At 39.5% G+C, this 22,204-nt stretch overlaps 2 pseudogenes; one reads left to right on the top strand and one right to left on the bottom strand.

The window, feature by feature from the left end:
* LOC122154800 overlaps positions 1–8,053 on the bottom strand; it is a 35,701-nt pseudogene extending 27,648 nt beyond the window's left edge.
* Positions 8,054–8,756: 703 nt separating this feature from the next.
* On the top strand, positions 8,757–19,862 carry LOC122154799 (annotated as a pseudogene).
* The last annotated feature ends 2,342 nt before the right edge of the window (positions 19,863–22,204 follow it).

Below are 22,204 nucleotides of genomic sequence, written 5' to 3'. Positions count from 1 at the left end.
TGTGAGTGTCCCTTTGCCCCTCCGATTCCCTCCCCATTCCTAATTGGGGGGAGGGTGGGTGAGCGACTGTGGGATGTTTAGCTGCTGAGTAGGCTCAAATGATGACACACTGGCACAGCAGGGCATCATCTGCTAATCCAGTGCACTAGGTGATGCAGATTACCCACTTCTCCAACATAAACTGAAATTCCTGCAGTTCCCTTGTGAGTTTTTGTCCTGGTTTGGGCTGAAATAGAGTTAATATTCCTTTACAAGGACTAGATGAATGCTGTGTTTTGGATTTAGCTTTGGGTTTGGTATGAGAAGAATGCTGATAGCACACTGATGTTTTCAGCTGCTACTGAGACTTCAAGGACTCTCTGACTCCTCATGTTCTGCCTGTGCACAAGGGCACAGGAAGCAGGGAGGGAGCATGGCCAGAGCACCTGACCCTAATTGGCCAATGAAATATTCCATATCATGGAACGTCGTGCTCACTATATAGAGGAGGGGTGGTTGGGAAGGAGCTCTCTCTTGCTTCTGGGATTGCGATTGTGGGATCTTGGTATCTCGGGGTCACTGGCCGGGAATGGGCTGGGTATTGGTTAGGGGGTGGTGAGCAATTACGTTGTGCATTGTCTGTTTATATATTTCTTTTTTTTTTTTTCCCCCCATCATCGTTATTGTTATCGTTTTATTGCCATTATTAAACTGTTCTTATCTCAGCCTGTGAGTGTCCCTTCACCCCTCTAATTCCCTCCCCCATTCCCAGGTGGGGAGGGGGAAGGGAGGGTGACCAGCTGTGGTGGTTGGTTGCTGACCAAGCTCAAACCATGACAGTTTTATGTAGGGTGATGTTACATTTTTCCTTGTGATTTCAAAATCCAGACTCTGCTTCCTATTACCTTGCTGTTTATCAATTAGAAATTTTGTTTTTTTTTTTTTTTTTTTTTTTTACTGTGGGAATATTGAATTGTTATTTTTTTCCTCTACTTGTTTGCACACCTGGTTAATCACCATGGCAACTGATGTATGCCAGGTGTCTGCTCAGAAAGAACTCTATCCTCCCAGTCTCTCCCACTAAATTCATTACATTAATTGCCAAGCAAATATTAAATCAAACCTGGGACTGAATAAAAGATTAAAAAGGTGTACACTTTATTACAAACATTTCAAGTGATTTCTAAATAATATAAAGTAGATATCAAATATATAAATCACTTAAGTGCCTGAGTTGTAAATTACTATGCAAAATAATAAAAGTGCAAAACTTTAGCAGAGAAGACAGACTTGCACTTTGGAAAAAGTCCTTCTAGTCTTATGTGCCTAAGATCTCTTTCTCGCTGCAGAGAAACAACTCTGAACATTTTTATTTTCTTTTTAAGTCTTCTAAAGTAACATTAAGGTTGCACAGTTAAGAATTCAGATATCAGGCAAACAAAGTAACAAGTTTTTAAAACCTAGTTAACTCTGTTTTTTACATGTAAATTACATAATTGTATACGTACTGAACTTTAACCATATAATCATACATTTTTATAATTTTCAGTCCAAACCTACGATATGCACAGCATGAAGTTTTATTTTATATTTTTATGTGCAAAAGAAATCTATGTATTTTATTAAAATTCTGATGAATTTTAATCATACTAGATTTTAGCCAGCACTTTTCATACTTTTATTAAATCTTTGTTTTTCTTGTATTCTTTATCTGTTCTCTATTAGTGTACTAATCATTTTCTTTTCAGCTAACATCAGTTTCCTATAAATCTAATTCAAAGAGTTCAACAATAGCTCATGGTATTTATTTTTTCTTTCTTGCATTTACTGGCCAATATTAAGCCCTTGAGAAAGTTCCTCATGCTAACATGCCATTTTTTTCCCCCTCAAACATGTTATTATGTTTTGGGGGCATTAATCACAATACTTTTATGAAAAGACTAGATTGTGTGATGCAGGTAATATTCCACATAGCAAACTAACATCAGTTGTTTCTGCTTGTCAGTGTATAGTTTTGCATCATTAGCATTGTTTTTTTGTAGCTGTTATTTTTAATAATTTCCTATCATAAATTACAGAAATACTAATTTATAACAAGCTTATGCATTCTGATACTTTAAGATTGCATCTAAATCATGGGACAGGTACATGACAGTGCACTCTGGTCACTGTGGATATGCAGTCATTCAGATCAGGTAGCTGACTGGAACAGGATGTATGCTCACTGACACTCATGCCTGGATGTAATTTCTGAGGTTATAGGAGGATGATATAAAACCGGATGTTTTCTCTGTAGTAACAGGACACAATTTGAGAGTCTCATGAATTTGGGAACTAGGATGCTTTGAAATGATGCATAAGACCATTTGATAAAAAATATTGGCATTGCTAAATAATGAGTAATTAATGAGATGAACAAAAAATGACTCTTCTGCAGGACCCTTGCCTCAGTGAGACTTTTTTTTTTTCAGCAAATGAGTTGATACATACAGTGGATATTGTAGTACCTTTAAAAACTCCAAATTTGGAACATTTAATGTCATGGTTCCAAATGTTAAAAGTGTTCCACTGTGGACCTGAACTTCCTGAATGTATATTCTTGATACCTAAAGAAAAGACATTTATTGTGTAAAATATTTTTTCATTGAAAATTTCAACAAATGAGCATGCTAGGTTCAATATTAAATTTACACTCTTATATCCATAATAAAAAGCTCTGAAAAAGTATTTTATAAAGGAGTGAAATTTTGGTGTGTTTTCTGGAAGCCTTCACCATCAAAAAATTGTCAAGTCATAGATATTTCAATTCAGGTGGACATTGTAGAAGATCTTAAATGTTATAAATTCAGGCTAATAAAGAAAAGCATCATGGTGTGTTAACTACAGCAGATCTCATACAAGATACTATATATAAACAAAGTGTATGTCTAATTCAGGTTCAAGATACAGGAAAATACAAAGACAACAGCAGTGATTACACTGGAAAATGATGCTGATTGATAGTGATTCAGCATTTTCAGTTTAACATAAAAATCACATCTTTGTCCCTTTGTGACAGAGAATATACCTTTTTTTCTTACAATCCAGTATTCAAGAATGTCTCACCTACCATTATTAAAATATTTACTTAACATTTGAAATTATTTCTATGAGAATATACTGCATAAATGTCAAGCATTTTTAGTTTTTTTTTTAAAAGCCATTTTTAAGACGGGTATAATACACTCCCTTAAACATATATGAAGATAATAATAAAGATAATAAGAACTATTAAGCTGTGTGCATCTTTTTAAGTAGATGTTGGTTCGTCTACAAGAGTTTACTCTATACTGATAAAGAAATTCTAGTAATATCTCCTGTGCAATATGATATGAGATTTTGTAGGAAAAAGTAATCATACTTGAGGTCTGAAACTATTAATTATATTTGCTTTTATTAATTTGTTGCTAAGTACTTTTTAATCTGTTTAGTAAATGAAATTCATTCTCTCTTTATCTCTCTTCCCACTTTATGCTTCTATATTTCTTCTTCCTTCTTTCTCTTCCTCTCTTTTTTTTTTTCTCTGTCATATCCCACCAGTGAACTAACTTGCACAATTATACTTTAAGTTCACATATAGAAAGGTGACTTTGCAAAAGAGTAATGCAATTTGATGGAGGATCATAAATGAAATTGAAATGCTTTTTCTGATGATCCCCCACTCCTTAAATAAAAATTAATGTAACATGTTACTGTAGATTTATAAAACTGCAGACAGCAGCATCAAGCTGCTATTACTCTCAGTACATATTCTAGAAAATTAAAATTTTATTTTGAAAGCTATACAATATGCTTCTCATTAGTTTATTTAAAGGTGTTTAGGTTTTTCTTTGCTTTCTAAAAAAGGAATTTCCTTTTTCAAGGGGTCATTTAATTCTGTCATCTGCATCACATAACTTATCCTCTCCTAGCTTCAAAATACTTTGTAGGGACTGAATATTCTCTCTGATCATTTCAACATCTTCATTTGAGATACATTTTTTTCCTAAATACAGCTTTCACAATCTATGAAACTTTCTTGCATATCTTATCTTTGTATAACTAAGAGATTTGTATTACATCAAGAGCACTGATGATGTTTCTCCTACTAAAGTAATCATAGGCCAGGTTTTTTTCAAGACACAGTCAGCAAATTACCTATCATGACATAGATAAACAAAGTTATTTCACAGTAAAATAATTGATCTTAAATTCTTATTTTTTTTTTTACATAATTTACTCATATTTATAGAGGGGAAAAAGGCTACTCTGTATTTCCTGTAACATAAGTGTCCATATGGGTAGATATCACACAGTAGCTGTATTATTCCATCCTAATTTCCATCCTTATTTTCATTTCCATACAGACGTATCTTTAGAAACTCTGATATTATAATTATTAATGTATTTTCCCATAATACTTCTATGGGTTAAGGATACTCTTACAAGAGTGCCATGGTTTGAACCCAGAGGGCAACTGAGCACCACACAGCTGCTCACTCCTTCCTTCCCCCCAAAGCTGAGAAGGAGACAATGAAGCAAACGGCTCAGGGATCGAGATAAGGACAGGGAGGGGTGACTCACTCATTGCAGTCATGGCCAAAAGACAGACTCATTAGAGGAAGAAAAAAACCCACAAATTTAATACCAACACTTTGCTCCCAATATATCTACCTCCTCCCTGCCAGTGGCGCGGGGGTACAGTCAGTGCTGACACTTCTTTCCCCTTGGGGAATGTGTATGGGAATTCTGGCATTTTCCCCCTGCTCCAACATGGTCCCCCTCTCACAGGAGATAGTCTTCCCCAAATCTTCAAAATGACTTCCTTCCATGGGTTGCAGTATTCCTCTAGCTGCTCCATCATGGGTCACCCCTGCATGTTGCAATCCTCCCAGCATCAACTAAAACAGTGGGGGCTGCTTCTTCCTTTAGAGTCCTGGACTCCTGCAGGTGGAGTCTCCTGCTCTTGCATGGGGTCCTCCACAAACTTCAGGTTTGCATCTGCTCTACCATGGACCTCCATGGGTGGCAAGGGGGCTGGCCCTGCCATCTCACCAAAGGCTGTGTGTGGATTCTGCACTGGTGCACCTACCCCCCCTCTTCTCATTTCTTCCACTGACTTTGGTATTCACACAGATGTTCTCCTTGCTACTCCACCTCACAAGTCCTCCTCCCAGGTTCCCCTTCTTAAATACATTATCACAGAAGCACACCTGATTGTCTCAACCTAGGTGCAGAGGTGGGTCTGACTTGGACCCTGGGGATCTTTGAGAAGTTCTCCCAGGGTGCCAACTGATGTAGCTTCCTCCCCTGCTACCGAAACCCCTACCACTCACACAAATCTGCCACAAAGAGAAAACATAAAGCACACAGGACTGTGATCTAAGATCAACCACGTAATTCTTGATGTTGCAAACTGAAAACAAGCAAATTTTTTGTACTGTTATTTCTCTTTCACTTGATTTCTGAGAGTACTTCAGGATCTTTGAAGTCAACAAATCATCTGTCTTTAAAAACTGGAGTCTTGTACCTGCCTGTATTTTTAACCTTTTTAAAATTAGCATATCAAAATTTGCTTTAATTTAGTCTAATGGTACAACGGCAGGCTTTGGAAAATTATTTTTAGTACTCAAAAGGCTTAAGATTTGTTGCACTCCATTGCCTCCTACCAACACCAGGGAATGTGTTTTATCTCTTTGCACTTCAGTGCAGTAAGGACTTGGTCCAACATTAGTTTAAATTAAGGGTCATGCCTGATCATAGTCCTTGGTTTGGGCAGGATTACTTAGGACAGGGAAGTAACCAGTCTGAGTTTGAAGATCCATTGTCCATGACCACTGAGTAGCCACAAGTTCCATTTTAAAATAAAATTTGTAATTGATTTAATCATCTGAAAGAGAATGATGGAAGGAAGATAGGTTGGGAATGGGTACAGATATTACTATCCATAAGTTCATTGACAAACTAACTGCTAAGGGTGAAAACATGCTGTATTTAGCACAAACATTTTGTCAGATATGGTTCCAAAAAACAGCAATTTCATGAATTTGTGGGTTTGGTCCAGAAATTCAAGAACTCCCATAATAATCAAAGCCCTAAATCCATGTCATCACCACACAGTGGAAGCTAGAAAGCAAATAATGACACACAGGTGCCCCTATTTGTATGTACATTGCTGTTCAAGGTTAGCTCTCTGCCTAGGGAGGAAAGGGATTTGGTGAAAGGGGATGAATTAATCATTAGACTGTGAATTTGGGTTCCTTGCAGAGAGACAATCTGCTGATCTAAAGCATTCTCTACAATTCAGCTTTGGCAAGTCCCATTTGTTCTTCTTTTGTTGCCCTTACTGGTGTTTGCCATACAGCTTCAAAATAGTTAACATAAAACAGAGCGAAAGAATTAAAATTTTAATAATAGAACTTTCCCAGAATGCAGATTCTCAAGCATAGAGGTAGCTCAGATGTGCCTACATTTGTAATGTTGCCACTTTTGACTGCAGTGTCAACAGAGCTTTCACTTGGCCTTTGCTCAGGATGTGTAATGAAGAAAGACCGTTTCCCTTCTATATTAACACTAAAAATGGACAGTATTGCCCCTTATGCACAATGTAGGCCATGCATAAAATAACCTAATGCACTATAAATTTCTCAGATGTAATTTAAAGTGTAAGGAAGTGTTCAATAAAATTTTAATGAAATTCTGAACATTAAGCAGGCTCAGAATAGACCTCATCATTCAAACTAGCTGTTTTCTTCTAGTGCAGCAGTGGGAAGAAATTCTTTACTTTTTAGATTTCATTCTTTATCTCCTTGCATAAATGAGTGACTCCTGTACAGGACCTGTTATGAGACTGCAAAACTAATTATTACCTTTCTGAAGCAAAATATGAATATCCCCAGAAGCTGCTATTGTGTAAAACGTATCATGTAGAGTCTAACAAATAGCCTTGAGGGCCTTCATAATTACTGACAGAGATATTAGAACTGACAGTTTCAGGTGTATGCTACAGAATAAAAAGGAAATATTGTAGACTTGGTTAACAATTTCTCATTTATATTTACACATTTGACAAATCCGACAACTATTATGTTACAAGAAAGATCTGTTTTTGTTACCTTTCAAATGAAGATGGATGGTTCAAACTAGTCTATTTTCTTTACTAACACAAGAGTACCTGACATCCTGCAGAGAGAGAATTGTAAGTCTTTAAGCAGCATAAAGCTATTCCTTAATAGACTTCCAATGCATTTATTGAGATAGATTTCTAACTAATAGTTGCAATAATGTTAAGGTGAAATGACCTAGCATTCTAGGAATTATTTTTACGGCACTGAGTGTAAACCAGTTATTCTATCCCACATAATTTTCTGGGATTTTACTGGAAGAAAATAACTATAAATACAAAACACACCAGGTAGAGTTATTTAATTTCTTATGCAGCTGTTACAGTATCTACTGCTTATTTTAAAAAATATATATACTGTATTTTATCTTCAGTATTTCTTTTTTCATTGTTGCCAGATTAGTTTGCTAGATAATCCTTAAGTCAATCAGGTCTGGTGCAGGTATGTCCCACGGCAGAGAGGAGGGGTCATGGAGAGCAAGAGGAGGTTTCCTGAGCCTGGGGAACCCCCAGGGAAGCATGGAGACCTGCCAGGAGCCAGCAGCTCTCACAAGAACGAATGGCTGATGAGGCACGGGTGGGGCCAGGAGTAATGGCAGGACTCCCCACACCCAAAATAGGTAGCTCAGGGGAGCCCTGGGCACAAGGAACACTGTGAAGAGGGTGGGAAAACAGGCCATGGCGCCTGAGCCAGGGCATGGCATGGCAGTCTGTGCCTCAGGTGGCATAGGAGGACCCACAGGCAGGGCACCTCTTCAAAGGAGGGACATTCCACTGACTGACACTTGAATTTTGCATAACTCAGCAATGGGGCACCATTCTGTGACCACCTGCACAGGCCAAGGGCACCCATCTTACCTGACCCTCAGGGCAGGATGGCAGGAACTCCTCTGAGAGCAAAGGCTGCAGCTCTGGATGGGAGGTTTGCACCATCTACCCCAGTGGTGGCTGATGCTTCCACCCAGACGGAGCTGCTGAAGGCAGAGACTGCAGTGCAGGGCTCAGGCTGCAGGGAGTGCCCAGACCTTTCTCCTGGGGCAGGGATGGGTAGCAGAGCTGCCTGAAAAGGTGTGCACAGGGGGAGGCCTTCCTGCAGCAGTGCTGGGCTGTGGGAGGTTGTGGGAAGGCTGAGTAGCATCAGGGAGGCTGAGGAGGAGTTACAGAGCTGGTTCCAAGCACATTCTTCAGTGGAACCACAGCTCATGGCCAAACAGCCAAAACTTCCCCCAGTGGCACACATGGAAGAGAGCGGGGGCAATAATGCAGAAGAATGGAAGCTGGCAATGGCAAGGACCTGCAGGAGGAAGAGACTTCCCCTGAAGTCTGAAGTGCCCTTGCAGAACAGCTTCACCGCTCTGCAGACTGAAGAGGAACGACCTGTCACATCAGGAGAGATGCTGGAGCTGAGTAAGGCAGCCCAGTCTGCTCCCCATGTAACAACCAGAGCAACTAAGAAATTACGATGGGTGACAGTGGTAGGTGACTCTCTTCTACAAGGTGAAAAGGCACTATCTGCCAACCTGAGGCACTCTCTGGAGAGCTGTGCTGCTTACCGGGGGCTCGAATCAGGAATGTCACTGAGAGACTTCTGAGCCTCATACAGTCCACTAACGGTTATCTGCTGCTGTTTTTTCACATGGGCAGCAGTGATACAGCCAGTCTGAGGAGTACCAAGAAGGACTACAGAGCCCTGGGAATGGAGGTAAAGGACTCAAAAGCACAGGTAGTTTTTTCATCAATCCTTCTGGTCAAAGGGAAGGGGTTTGAAAGGGCTAGTCAAATCTGGTAAATCAACAATATGTTATGGGACTGGTACCACAGCCAGGGGTTTGGCCACTTAGACCATGGGACTCATCTTGAGGAACCTGGTCTACTGGGGAATTATGAGGTCCATCTGTCAGAGAAGGGGAAGAGCATCTTTGGTCATAGGCTTGCCAAACTCTTCAAGAGAACTTTAAACTAAAGTTGCCAGGGGAGTGGAACCTCAAACCATCCCACTCTTACCAGCTAGATGCCAATGTCATCAATAGATGACCAGATCCTGGAGAGGGGTCACACATCAGCAGGAGAGCAGCTGAACAGCAGCACAGAGGAATTCCAGCCAGAGAGTCAGCTTCACTGGGGGCCCATCTTAAATGCCTCTAGGCAAATACATGTAACGGGGAATAAACAAGAGGAGCTAGAGATGTGTGCACGGTTGCAGGCATCACAGAGACATGGTGGGATGGCTCCTATGACTGGAATGTTGGAATGGAAGGATACAGGCTCTTTAGGAAGAACAGACAGGGGAGAAGAGTAGTGGGAGTCGCCCTCTATGTCAATGACCAGCTGGAGTGCATGGACCTCTGCCTGGGGATAGATGAGGAGTTGACCAAGAGTTTATGGGTCAGGATTAAAGGGAAGGTAGGTAGAGGAGACATTATAGTGGGGGTCTGCTACAGGTCACCCAACCAGGAAGCCCAAATAGAGAAGGCCCTCTGTAGACAGATAGGAACAGCCTTACATTCATAAGCCCTGGCCCTCATATGGGACTTCAACCACACTGATATCTGTTGGAGGAACAACACTGCAGCACATAAACAGTCCAGGAGGTTCCTAGAATGCATTGATGATAACTTCCTTCTACAGGTGATAGAGGAGCCAACAAGAAGAGATGCTGTGCTGGACCTTGTTCTCACCATCAAGGAGGAGCTGGTGGGGAGTGTGAAGCTCAAGGGCAGCCTTGGATGAAGTAACCATGAAATGGTGGAGTTCAGGATGCTTAGGACAGTGAGGAGAGCACACAACAAACATGCTATCCGAAACTTCAGGAGAGCAGACTTTGGCCTCCTCAGGGATTTGCTTGGCAGGTAACATGGCATAAAACCCTAGAGGGAAGAGGGGTCCAAGAAAACTGGGTCAAGGATCGCGTCCTCCAAGCTCAGGAGCAACACATCCCAACAAAGGAAGTCAGGTAAGAACACCAGGAGGCCTGCATGTATGAACAAGGAGCTCCTGAACAACCTCAGTCATAAAAAGGAAGCCTACAGAGGGTGGAAGCAAGGACAGGTAGCCTGGGAGAAATACAGATAAATTGTCTGGGTGCCCAGGGATTAGGTTAGGGAGGCCAAAGCCCTGATAGAATTAAATCTGACCAGGGATATCAAGGGCAACGGTAAAAGCTTTTAAAGACACATTGGTGATGGAAGGAAGACTAGGGAAAACGTGGGTCCTCTCCAGACGGAAAAGGGAGACTTGGTCACCTGGGATACAAAGAAGGCTGAAGTACTCAACGACTTTTTTGCCTCAGTCTTCACTGACAAGTGCTCCATCCACACTGCCCAAGACACAGAAAGCAAAGGTGGGGACTGGGAGAATGAAGAACCACCCACTGTAGGAGAAGATCAGATTCAGGACCATCTAAGGAACCTGAAGGTACACAAGTCCATGGGACCTGATGACATGCATCCGTGGATCCTGAGGAAACTGGCAGATGAAATGGCTAAGCCATTCTCCGTCATATTTGAGAAGTTGTGGCAGTCTGGCAAAGTTCCCACTGACTGAAAAAGGGGAAACAGAACCCCCATTTTTAAAAAGGGAAATAAAGAGGACCAGGGAACGACAGGCCAGTCGGTCTCACCTCGGTGCCCATCAAGATCATGGAGCGGATCCTCCTGGAAAGTATGCTAAGGCATGTGGAAAATAAGGAGGTGACTGGTGACAGCCAACGTGGATTCACCAAGAATAAATCATGCCTGACAAATTTGGTGGCCTTCTACAATGGGATTACAGTGCTGGTGGATAAAGGAAGAGCAACCGATGTCATCTACCCGGAGCCGTGCAAAGCTTTTGACGCTGTCCTGCACAACATTCTTGTCTCTAGGTTGGAGAGACATGGATTTGATGGATGGACCGCTCAGTGGATAAGGAATTGGTTGAATGGTCATACTCAAAGTGTTGCAGTCAATGGCTTGATGTCCAAGTGGAGAGTGGTGATGGGTGGCATACATCAGGGGTCAGTGTTGGGGCCAGTGCTGTTTAACATCTTTGTTGGAAACATAGGCAGTGGGATGGAGTGCACCCCCAGCAAGTCTGCCAATGACACCAAGCCGTGTGGTGCGGCCAACACGCTGGAGGGAAGGGATGCCATCCAGAAGGACCTGGACAGGCTTGAGAGGTGGGCCTGTGCAAGCCTCATGAAATTCAACAAGGCCAAGTGCAAGGTCCTGCACATGGATCGAGGCAATCCCATGCACAGATACAGGCTGGGCGATGAGTGGATTGAGAGCAGCCCTCTGGAGAAGGATTTTGGAGTATTAGTCGGTGGAAAACTGACTATGAGCCAGCAATGTGTGCTCACAGCCAAGAAAGCCAATCATGTCCTTCGCTGCATCAAGAGAAGTGTGGCCAGCAGGTTGAGGGAGCTGATTCTCCCTGTCTGCTTTCATGAGACCCCACCTGCAGTACTGAGTCCAGATCTGGGGCCCCCAACATAAGAAGGATATGAACCTACTCTGGTGGGTCCAGAGGAGGCCACAAAGATGACTGGGAGTTGGAGCACTTTCCTTATGAGGACAGGCTGACATAGTTGGGTTGTTCAGCCTTTATAGTTGCCTTCCAGTACTTAAAGGGGGCCTACAAGAAAGATGGGGAGGGACTCTTTTTTTAGGGAGTATAGTGATAGAATGAGGTGTAACAATTTTAATATGAAAGAGGGTAGATTTAGATCAGGTATAAGGAAGAAATTATTTACTGTGCAGGTGGTGAGGCACTGGTGCAGGTTGCCCAGAGAATTTGTGGCTGCCCTCTCCCTGGAAGTGTTCAAGGCCAGGTTGGATGAGGCTTTGATCAGTCTGGTCTAGTGGAAGGTGTACATGCCCATGGCAGTGGGGTTTGAACTAGATGATCTTTAATATCCTACGAGTCCTAACCATTCTATTATGATTCTGTGATTCTATGAACTCTAGCTTTTCTGCACTGAATATTACAGTGACCACTGGACTAGTGCTTATTTCAGCCAGTTTTCAAAATATTTTGTTTCATGATTTTATTATTTCAGCAACAATCAGATGTTCCCTCTCTCTCCTGTTAAGGAGATGTCCCAGGGACTGAGAGTCTATTTTTCTAAACTAGTTATTTCCTTAGTATTTCTTACACTCCTAAAATTATATCTAACACATTTTTAAATGTAGCAGAAGTCAAAACATGTAAAGGGAAAGCCGCAGCTTAATGTCAGTTGAGCTATGACTATTTATAACCACTGAGGATGTATATCTGTCATGCACTTACCCCTGGTCCAGGTGGCCTGCATTCAGCTCTCTCTGGAAGGTTGCAGGTCTGACCTCAGGGAGTCACTCAGCTTCTGAGGTTCACACCTGTGAAGTGGAGACTACATAACATGAAGATGTATAGAGATGGCAAAATAATGACCATATCAATTTATAATTTATTCCCTATTCCACAGGTGCTGGTCAAACATGCATTCTGTGATTCCTGCATGTCTGCTTTCTTCATCCTTTATCAACATTCAATATCTCAGTCAAAAGCAACAAAATTTAACTGGCAATAGTAGCTGTATGACCAGTTGGCTCTATGTTTCTATAGCATGTTTCTGTGGGGCATTTACCTGTTTTTGTTCAGTTTTCTATTCTTTATTCTCTGACTCACTACACTCCACTATTTTTCCTTTTTAATACATTTTTATTTTTTCCTTTCTTTTATATACTTTGCTCTTTCTTATTATGTGTACAAAAGTACCAACGTGTCACTTGCATGCATAATAAAATTTGTCAGGGCAAAGCAAATTTTGAAGGTAAATTTTTGAGTGTAAAGAAAATTTTAACTGATGTCTTGGCTTCATGGTCATCAGATGAATCAAAGGAAATGTCAGATCAAAGACATTGATGAGTTAAAGTTTCCCATGGATCAGAAACCCCAGCTCCTGATCACTTGAAATCATTAATCTTTGAATTGTTTGTACAGACTATGTTAACCAGTCCTTCCACCATGAAGAAATCAAACATGAGACTCAAGAGCATGAAATGGATCTAAGCAAGCAGACAACTAATATTCTTCCATGACTAGATCCTGGAATTTGCAAGTACTTTTAAAGGATACTGTGACCAGTTAAATACAATATGAATGATTGTTTCATTTAGTACAGTAACATTAACTGAGTGTCCTGAAAATTATTTTTATTTTGTAGCAGAATAATATTTTGTGGCACGAGTGTTCTTGCCTATAATTATAAATGCACCTATGCTGTATGGAGAGACATCTTATTAATTATATTTATATTAATAGAAGAATAGACTAATAAATAAAGGTGTCACAGTACTGTGAAGCAATTTGACACATTACTGTGGTCTTTTCTCACTACATTATTTATATTACTATATATTGGAAGCATATTTCAGACCCTAAATTAGAGCAGTTAAACTATAACAGTGATTTATAGAAAGCAAAAAAAACCCTAAAACATGAATAATTGCTAATTCAGCTATACACAGGCCTGGAATAGCCTCATCTAGATAACTTTTGGGACCTGGATAATCAAGGAAATCGAGGCACACAGAAATAATTCTGTTACAGTACTGCTAAACGTATACAGAAACATTGGCAGTAGATGTCAGTAATGGAAACTGTGGCAAAGGCAATTTCAAAATGAAAGCATAATTTTCCTTTTCAAAATGTGAAGAAATGAGCTAAACAAGTCCTGTCAAAATGTTGAGTATCATGCTATTTTCCACCTTCTCCTAAATTGCTGTGAGCTCAGATTGTACATTAATAAAACACAGAATCACATTTTCCAGGCATTTCCTTATTTTTTGAGCAAAATAGAAACTTCACAGCATGTCACAGGAGTAAGCAGAAATCCTTAATATTGTACTATCTCATCATTCTCTCATAATGTTAGGTCCAAATCCTACAGGGACATGCATAGGTTTAGCTTTATGCACTGTGAGTTATTTCTCTTACTTGACAGGAAACTGAATTTCCATCACATTAAAAAAAGCCTTCTATTTTTGAGATTTGGTTTAGCAATCTGTCAGCTAGCCTTAGTTTTCTGATCAAGAATTCCTGTGTGAAAATAAGTTTTCTTCATAGTGGCCAGTAATGCTTTGGTGTAGGGTTTAAAACTTCCAGATGCCCAAAGCAGTCTTATTCAGTCATTTTTACCATTGTTGACCTTACATGTTGTCCAAACATCATCTCTTAAAAAACTGAAAAAAAAATCAGACTCATCATTTCCTTAAAGCAGCACAATGACATTTACTTCTATGTTCAATTAAGCAATTTTTTTGATGATCAGCTTCAGGTAAACCAACATTCCTGAGACTCAGAGCTAGCATTACCCTATTGCAAAACCCATTCCAAAACCAAGATGTATACTGATCAGCTTTAAGTACAGGCCTACGATAAAGTTGGTGACTCATGGTAACCTCACACAGACCTTTTGAATAAAAATTAGGGACAAATATATCTGGCATATTAGACAGTGGACTTTACAACACAATGGTTCTTAACTTAAACTCATCATGATATTTATCCAAGGTAAAAGCACTGGCGATTTTATTTATTTATTTATTTTTAGAAGTAGATGCTGTAGCTGAAACCAGCTTAAAATTCAGTAGTCACCTTCTCTGCCTTCCTTTCTTTGTTTTGCATTACAGTGTAAACTGATGCTCCCTGTTAACTTCTTAGCAGTCCAAGGAAACAAATTATGTTCCAACTGAAAAATATTTTAATCAGTATTGATGTGGTAGTGACACAGAAGCTTTTCCCAAACCTTTTACAAACCTGAGCTACATACGCTCCCTTACCTTCTACTTTTAATTTACAAAAGGTTGGTTTTCTGTCTTAGTCTACCATATCTTGACATTGAATGATGACTCCCAAGCTGGAAAATTAGCATTAGTACAAAACAATAACTGAAAAAAGTCAGCATTATATTGCTTTGGGGAATCAGAAGGAATATCTGCAAAAACTGTATCAGTGGAGCAGGAATCTATACTTCTCATAATACTGCAAAAAAGAATGGGGAAATATCCAAATGGAAGCCAGTAAAATTGGTGTCCCTCAAGGATCCGTACTGGGACCACTACTATTTAATATCTTTATTAATCACATAGACAGTGGGATGAGTGCATCCTCAGTGAGTCTGTGGATGACACCAAGATGAGTGGTGCAGTTGATATACTAATGAGAGGGCATGCTATCCAGGAGGACCCTGAGAGGCTTGAACAGTAGGCCTGTGCAAACCTCATGAAGTTCAACAAGGCCAAGTACAATGTCCTGCACCTGAGTTGAGGCAATCCTCAGTATCAATACTGACTGAAGGGTGAATGGATTGAGAGCAACTCTGCATAAAAGGACTTGAGGATACTGCTGGACAAAAAAAAAAAAATATTGGATATGAGCTGGCAATGTGCACTTGCAACCCAGAGTGCATAAAAAGAAGCATGGCCAGCAGGTGATTCTTCCCCTATACTCTGCTTTTGTGAGAACCCTACCCGGAGTTCTGTGTTCAGCTCTGGGGCCCTCAACATAAGAAAGACATGGACCTGTTTGGGTGGGTCAAGTGGAGGTCATAAAAAATGATCAGAGGGCTGGAGCACCAGAAAGGGTTAGAGAGCTGGTGTTGTTCAACTTGGGGAAGAGAAGGCTTTGGGAACACATTGTTGTGGCCTTTCAGTATACAAAGGGAGTTTATCAGAAAGACAGAGAAAGACTTTTTACCAAAGCCTGTAGTGACAAGACAAGGGGCAACAGTTTAATCTAAAAGAAGATGGATTTAGACTGGACGGAAGGAAGAAATGTTTTACAATGAGAGTAGTGAGACACTGGAACAGGTTGCCCAGAGAATTTGGGAATCATGGGAAGTGTTCAAGGCCAGGGTGGACAGTGCTTTGAGAAACTTGATCTAGTGAAAGATGTCCCTGCCCATGGCGGGGTATTTGAACTAGATGATCTTTAAAGGGCCCTTCCAATTGAAACCTTTCTATGATTCTGTGATACTATGATTCTATGACTATTAAATAAAATAAAATGAATGAAAGGGAAGTATTTTTTTATATTACAACAAATTAATTTAAGAAATAAAATGATTTAAAAAGTACTCCCAAAACTAAAACTTAAGTATGTCTGCTGTGAAACAAGCTTATTTATACCTATTTCACAAAACCAATTGCATGCAATTCTTCTATGTTTGAAAAATGTCCTGGTTCTGTCAACAGTAGTTCTTTGCACAAGATGCACACAACAATGAGCTTGAATATCCCCTTGGTCAGTTTGGGACAGCTGTCCTGGCTGTGTCCCCTCCCAACTTCTTATGCACCCCAGCCTCCTTGCTGGCAGGGCAGTATGAGTAGCAGAAAAGTCCTTGACTTAGTGCAAGCACTGATCCGCACAACTAGAACATCAGGGTGTTATCAACATTATTTTCATCTAAATCCAAACCACAACACTATACCAGCTACTAGGAAGAAAATTAACTCTATCCCAGCTGAAACCAGGGCAACTGCAAAGAAAACAGCTCATTCTTGTGTGCATCCTGTGCAAAGAACTGCCATTGACAGAATAGTGTTGTGGTTTGGATATGCTATACCATAGGAAGTTGTGCTGAACAATAAAACTGCAGGGAGTTGACCAGTGGGTGGTGGCCCCCTGCTTGGGGTCTGACTGGACATTGGTCAGAAGGTGGTGAGCAACTGCATTTTGCATCACCTGGTTTGTATATTCTCTTATCATTATTATTATTGTCCCTTCCTTCTCTGTCCTATTAAACTGCCTTTGTCTCAACCCATGAGTTCTACCTTTATTCTCAGTCTCTCCCCTATCCCACTGCGGGACAAGTGAGTAAATGGCTGTGTTGCGTTTAGCTGCCTGTGGGGTTAAATCACGGCAGCAGTAAATTTTATCTTAAAGCAAAGTCCACAGAAAAAAGACATAGTTTTTTAAGACTCTTCCAAAAACTTTCACCCACACTGAGGGGGGCCTCAGAAAGAAACACTGGTGAGCATCTCTGTGGGTCAGGACAGCATGGATAATGTCTGAACAAGTGAGCGAAGAGTAGAGGAGAGTTTAGACTTAAGATATGGCATTTGGAGGAAAGATATATCAAAAAAATCAATCCAGGCCCAAAGAAAACCCTACACACCGTTGATAGCAGTTAGGATTTTTTTATTTGACTTTTCTGTTTAAGCTCATGGGTTTTTTTTCAGTGCGAAGTACCATTCTCAGTTCCAGAGCTGCACAAAATGTGACCAGTAATATGTTCTGCAGTGATTACATTCACTTTGTAATTTAAATGGTTGATCAGCACAATTTATTGTTGCTGATAATTCAAACAACAATCTATTCCCATTCCTGTTACTGATCTAGCTACAACAGTACTGTTATGGTGGTTCTCTCATTTAAGGATTAAATACTCAGATATTAAGCACCTCCATCCTTCAGACCATTCATGACCTGTTCTATTTCCTTTTTATTTAGTGACTCAACCTCTTTTTATTTAGTTTTCCTGGTTTCACTTTTTCATTTTTTTTTCTCCCCCAAGAAAACTGTTGTTTTTCTGTCTTATACCTACACATCGTGATAAGTGAAATACACCTTACTTTTTGCATAGGGTTTTGCTGTCACAGTTCATGGGTAAGGAAAGAGCCGTGCTTCTCATACTACTTCTTCCTCATCCACTCAAGTTGGAGAACAAATCAGCAAGAAGAAGAGAAGCTGCACAGTCATACTTACTCTCTCTCCCACCATATGCTAGTTGTTGCATCTGAACTGGAATTGGAGGGGGAGTTGTCTGTATGGCTGGTTCAAGTCACTTAGATTTGTTCATACCACCAAAATAGGAGAAGAAAAATGTTCTGGGTCAGAACAGAATCTCAGTGAAGGTTTGATGCAGTGGCACCATGTGGGCCTGTCCCTGGATTATTTCTTGTGTCTCTCAGTATCTCATTCTTTTGGCTCATGGGTGCACAGTACTTCACACGTCACTGCAGGTTTCCACCACATGGCAGCTGCCTCATTCTTCCCCCTAGCCCTGGTGGACTACTGGGCCCAATACAAAAAGACACAGCTGAGACCCAGTGCCAGGGGACATCTGTGAAGATCTGCTCTTCTTGGGTCTGTAAGTAGGGATCACTACTTGATGGTGTGTGGCAGCACCAGCTGTCTCCTAATTTGAGAATTCTTTTTTATTTTTTATAATGCTACCTGCTTTGTTTGTCCAGCTCACTTAAGTACTTATTTATTCATATTTTTAAATCAATTTTATGTTCTTGTTTGTTTTTCTCCTCTGAGAGGGGAGACTGTTTAAACTGAAACTTTCACAGTTTGCATTTCTAATAGAAATATTTTCACTTTTTCTCTATCCCTCAGAATAAATTGTCGTTTCATCTCATGTTTACATGCATCTTTTTAAAAGCGCTCTCATTATTATGTTAAATAATTCCCCTTGGTTATTCTTATTTTATGTTTGAGACACTTTCACATACTTATGATAAAATATTACTTTTTCAACATCTTTTTCTTTGTTTTTTGAAGAATTACCTGGCTAGATAAACATTTCAAAGCCCAGTCCTGTCTTGGTTAACACCTCTGGAATAGCACTGAGTGCTGGGACCACATTCCTAGAGCAGTCTGGCTACCACGTTGATTTAATTGCCTCAGAAAACAACATCATGAAGAAAAGGTGCTTTCCTCAAAATAAAATTGATGTTGAGAATTTAACCCCTCTAAATTTCCCGATCCTAGTTCAGCAGATGTAAAGAGAGTTGACTAAATAAAAATATATAATCACAATGTTTGCTTTGTAGGCTGAGTCACAGCTGCATTTTGCTGCAGGTGGTCATGGATACCAATGTTCACTGGAATAATCCTTAAACTATTGCATGGATAATAATGAATGGCCATGTACAGAGCGTTACTGGGATTAAGACAGTGCTATGGTAAAATTTTAACCACAGCTGCAGGACAAACTTGACTTGTATACTGGAGAGTTCAGTTATCATTAAGTAGGGGTGGGGAAGAATTTTCAAATATTAATACAATGATGTGATGACCTGATGAACTGTATAGTTAATTTGTTTAGTCACAGTTTCTTTATATTTGTCTAAAAATAAGGAGTTGTTTGAGTATAATCAATTCTGTGGCACACTGATGTTTTCCTTTGCATCCAGTTGATCAGGCTGGGAAGGAATAGCATGTCTTCTGGAGAGTGTGAAATAAAGAGCTGAAAGGTACAGTTGGAAGTTGTTTGAAATGAGGCTGAGATCATCAACTTACAGAGATAGTAGAAAGTAAAACATCATAAGTAAGAATAAGAGTTTGCAAGAGATTTTCTGTAATTTAGATAAACTGAGTTAACTAAGCCAAATAGCAAGAACCTGCTTTGCATGGTTGCAATAGAAAAAATATGTACAAAATCTTCTTATTTCTGTTCTGACCTAGCTACTTTGAAGTTTCTTAAAAAGCTAACTGGTCTTTAATGAAAGCAAAAACTTTTCCTTTTCAATCAATGATCTGGTGAGTAAGGGCCTGTTACAAATTGCAAAACTGTAATTAAAAATACTAAAATGTAGCAAACACTCTCCAGAAAGAAAACAAGCCTTTTAAATATTTTGCAATTTTCTTTCTCCTAGCTATTCCCTGCACAGTTGGTTCATGTGAGGCTCTATTTCCCTAGATAATTCCTTAGGACACTGAGGAATTTATAGGAAATACATTTATCTGAACAGACTCCACAGTCATTAAGTAATCATACTGCTGCGGTGTTGTAATCCAGGAGCAACAAAAGCAGAAGAGTAAAACCAACTAAATTCAAGTTATAGCATCAAGTGAGCTTATGCAGAGTCACATATTTGCTTGAAATTCCATCTAACGTTCTATGTGCCATTTCAGCCATGATTTTGGTAATCTATCATGACCCTGAGGAAGCATTTTTCAGTGGAATAGTAAATATGTACATTGAGCCTTTAATCTTCATGAACAAGCAACATGTGGATGAGAAAATATAGGAGTTACATAGAAAATAGGTGAAAATATGCCTTCTACAGTTTTACTTCCCTTTCTTATCCTCAGCATCAGATCTGGAAGACAGTCAAATCTGACAGTGCTTGTGTGCATAGTGTTTGTGTTAATAAACATGCTAAAAGTGACTAAGCATATGCTTTTATTTTTTGTTTATTGCCTTCAAAGAACTTTGTCCACATTGTAATCGCAGTCAAATGTAAACAAAAAGGTAGATTAACAAATAGTTATTTAGCAGTACATATTATGACTGATCCCATGCAATACTTTATCTATAGTTCAGATCAAAGGCATGCATTAAGAATGGTATTTTAAACAGTATTCTTCTTAGAAGTCTGTGAAACTTAAGACAAAGTGAAATGCACATCTGATTCTTCATTTCCCTTGTTGTGTCTAGACATCAGGTTGCTCATGATTTTAGCAGATGTTTCTGCTTTTGGTTGCAAGACAACTTAATGAACCAGATTTTTTTCTCCTTCCTTTTCATTCTCAGAGGAGAAAATGCATTCATGAGCAAAATCTTTGCTATACTTTGGAAATCAATTTTGCATGTTTCACCCAATGTTTCCAGCACAGATATACAGAAGAGTTTTTAGTCTTACTATATTATTTATGCAAATATTTAAATAATTTAAAAAATATAAGGTTTGGAATGGTATGACCAGTAAGAGGACCCACTTTCTGTGATGTTAATTGAAAGATAAGTCTTTGTTGAAGATGTTATATGTTGTATCCTATTCTTTGCTATCCAGAGCAGAATAAAGCTGGGTCCTGGAACTATAACAGGAATTTTTAAGCAGTTTTGGAAGTAGCTCACATCAGTAAGACAAAGACTGGAATGAAGAATAAAGAACCTATCATTTGTGACCTGAAACTCCTCAGATGATATAAGAATACCCGTACCTGTTTTGACTTCTGTGGAGGTTCACCTACTTACATAGGAGCAAACCTTTACTATGACTGGAGGCAGCAGAAATGCAATCAGTACCAAATACTGAGGTAACAACCAAAAAAGATTCTCTGAGTTGTCATTGTTCATTTATAAAGGTGATGAGGAAAAAAGTCCTTTATATCTTTTGGATACCATGTATAGACATTCAGACAAAATATTTCCAAAAATCATTTGCAGGGAAATTTCTAGATGGTAATGGCCACAATATTTTCATTACAAGATAGTTATTTGCTCAATAGGTTTTCCAGAAGATTATGAAACTTAGTTGTCAATGAAATTAATGAGATATATATACTTTTTTTTTTTTTTGGTACTTTCTGGTGATGCAAGTACTTACCTTTCTCAACTTTTACATGCTTAAATCCATTTAAAATTTGCTTCAAGATGTTATCCAACAAAGCACCATTGTTTCACAGATACTGAAATGTAAAACACATGAATTTGGACATAATTCTAGTTTAGGTAAACAAGTTTGTTTACATAAACTGGCCAGAATAGGTACTAAAAATTTATTGCTTTTGATCTGCCATAAATACCAGCAGTGCTGATAACTCAAAGGCAAAACTACCTGGCTGAAAGAGAAGGAAGTGTCTGTAACAGTTTAAAAACTAGTTAAATGAAGTAAATCCAATGCACAATTGAATTTAATTCTTGGCAGACTAAACTAATTCTGAATCTTACATAATTTGCAAAGTGCACAAGCCAGATGCAGTTGTGAGGAGCCTGTGTGATCACTGCAGAATCCCATGTGGGCACACACCATGCTTGTTGTGTCCTGTTGGGGAAGAAAGGTGGTGAGAAAACCCAGTGATCTCTGCCTAGAAAGTCTGTGTCTGTCAGTGACCAAGACTGGGATGAGGGCCTTCTACTGCCCTGTTTGGTCTTATTGAAAAGAGTGAAACATGCTCCTTTGTTTTTTTTTCTAGACTTGCTGAATGGGTAAGATTTTTCATTCTGGTGAGGAATTCTGAATTTGTTAGTAAATTTGCCCATCTGACAGATAGTCTCATAATTTAAAGGAAGGATTCTTTTTAACTTTATTCAGGAGTCAATCAAAGTTTATGAGAAGTCTAAAGTACTGCTTCTGTTGCTACCAGTAACACCACCATTAGAATAAT

This window comes from Tyto alba, unplaced genomic scaffold, assembly GCF_018691265.1.
Source record: "Tyto alba isolate M040663 unplaced genomic scaffold, T.alba_DEE_v4.0 Super-Scaffold_48, whole genome shotgun sequence".
Taxonomy (NCBI): domain Eukaryota; kingdom Metazoa; phylum Chordata; class Aves; order Strigiformes; family Tytonidae; genus Tyto; species Tyto alba.
The sequence above is the reverse complement of the archived record's forward strand: the minus strand, read 5'-3'. Positions and strand labels throughout refer to the sequence as shown.